The sequence below is a fragment of the Littorina saxatilis genome, linkage group LG9 (assembly GCF_037325665.1).
Source record: "Littorina saxatilis isolate snail1 linkage group LG9, US_GU_Lsax_2.0, whole genome shotgun sequence".
Lineage (NCBI taxonomy): Eukaryota > Metazoa > Mollusca > Gastropoda > Littorinimorpha > Littorinidae > Littorina > Littorina saxatilis.
In genome coordinates, this window is record NC_090253.1 from 6370464 (window position 1) to 6372963 (window position 2500).

The following is a 2500-nucleotide window of genomic DNA, read 5'->3' on the forward strand; positions in this document are numbered from 1 at the left end:
GGACACATCGATTAGTTAGTCTCCACTGGGGTCATAGAGGTCCTCCGATCTCTCAACACGATGACAGTACCATTTAATGACATCCGTAAGGGGCAGATTACATCTGCGCAGAGTCAGCGGCACAGACGACGCACTGTAGATTATTGAGGTAATTTTTTCCCCAGCCCGCTACACGTTGCGGGAAAAGAAAACAGGCCAAGTACTCGTCATAATCCCTATCACATGCAGCGCCGCTGACTCTGCGCAGATATAATTTTCCCCTAACCAACACATGCAGAGACTGGCGGTGACATACTTCTATTTTTAGAATTCTTTCTCAGTTCCTGGGAGAAGTCACGTACACGATGTTTTGCGTGACGTCAAACTTTCATTATGACGTCTTCTCCAACTTATGTTGATTATGACGTCAGAAATGTCCGTTTGGAGAACACGGTCAAGAAGAGAAATCTAGGTTTGTTCAGTCGCTGACGTATTTGTCATTAAAGACACGTTCTTTCTCGTGAGAGCAACCACGTGCACCACCACAGATCTATGTATAGTTTTTCTCACGGGATAAGATCTAGAGCACCCTTCAACTTTAACATTATGCCAAAACAGATTTTTTTTTTAATTTTTTAAGAAATGTTCTCCTAAAAATCGTTCTAGTAGTATCGGTTAACCCATGTTTATATGCGCTCTACTGTGTCTGTCTCGGCGAAGGTATGCTAATGTTCCGCCAAGATTTATTTTATCAGGGTGAATATTTACAGCCGGTAACTACAACTGTTCTTGACTGCTGCTAACTGCTTCTTTTTTTTTTAAAGATTTTTAAATTTTTAAATTTTAAATTTTAAAACATTTATTTTTATTTTTTATTTTTTAGAACGATTTTTAGCGCAGAACAGGAGTGTTGTAAATTTGTGTTGAATTGATGTTGTATATTACACTAGCGCCAAGCCCCTAAAGAAGTCAGACAGGCTGTTGATTATTGGTATGTGTCTGAGTGTATTTGTCTGTTTCTGTTTGATTTTATGTGCTGTGCGTGTGTTGACTGTATAAACATTAATGCTTAGTCACAAGTTGTAAGTATATTGATGTCTATTTTCTTTCTTTTTTCAAATAAATGTATGTATATCGATGTATATTGATGTATATTTGTGTGTTTTTTAACGTAATCAATGTACATTTTATTTACTTGCATAAAAACTTTTAAGCCACTGTCAAGCGCTCCGAATTGTAGAGAAGCGCTATATAAATGTCGTATTATTGTCATTAAATTATTATAAAGGATGCTCCTATTTCATTCCACGTAAAGCTAAGAACCGATATGTGGACGCGGGAAGCCCCCTTTGAAGACACTCACCCCCCCCCCCCCCCCCCCCCATTGTAAGACTCCTTCCCCGTTAAGACCCTGTTTTCTTAGACTTTCTGTTCATAAACCTCTTTAAAATTACCCCCATTTTAAGACTCCCTCCTTTATAGGACCTGATTTCCTCAGATCTTTGGAGGTCTTAAAACCTTAAGATAAGTATTTACATAACACTGCACACTCTTTACAAAGCAGTTAGCAGCAGTCAAGAGCGGTTGTAATTACCGGCTGTAAATATCCACCCAAATAAAATAAATCTTGGCGGAACATTAGCATACCCTCGCCGAGACAGACACCGTAGAGCGCATATAAACATGGGTTAACCGATACTACTAGAACGATTTTTAGGAGAACTGCGAATGTGTTTCCGTCTCGCGATGGAGCACGTGTCTGAGATTCACTGCCCTTTTAAAAGTTTTCGTGACGAAGTCAACCTTGGGCTCAAATAATTAAAATCCTTAAAAAGGGTCGCAGACCAACAAAAGCTTGTGTCCGTTGGCTGACTAACTAACGGTGTCAGTGCCTTTTGCTGGCATGCCCTCTGGCACCGCTTGTACTGGACATTCAGGAACAGCGAACTTGGCATCAGGGCCTTGTTGTTTTGCGTCAGTGCAAGTTGTTGTGTGTTCCGGGTTTATATTTCCCGTCCTTTTCGCATTGTTGTTGTTGACAAAATACTATTTTTAATAGTGTCCTGTCAGTCTATGATAGTGTTGGCATTGGATGTGGCTCTGGACTATTGTTGCATGACTCTTTTTTCTAGGGAGGGGAGGGGGGGTGTATAACTAACTGCCTTCCTTTAGACGTAAGAAAAAGGATTTAGATGTTTTCGGCAGCAGTCATATATAGTCACACCCTGTTCCATCCATCCAGTTTTGATCATGTTTGAACAAGAATTGTAAGTTTAAACAAACAATTCCATTTGACCCAGGCACGCATTTAAGCTACGTTTCTACTAAATCAATACAGATTCTGTGTCAACAACAGATCATCGTTACTAGAGCTCTCGGTTTTGACAGCTAAAGGTTGAAGTCAGTACTTAAGATCCTGTTCGCGAACTGTGTAGTCTCCTTGAAAAGGCGCCTCCTGAGTACTGGGCTTTAGAAAAGGTAGGTTTACACACGGCATCGTAACACAGACACACACGGGTAC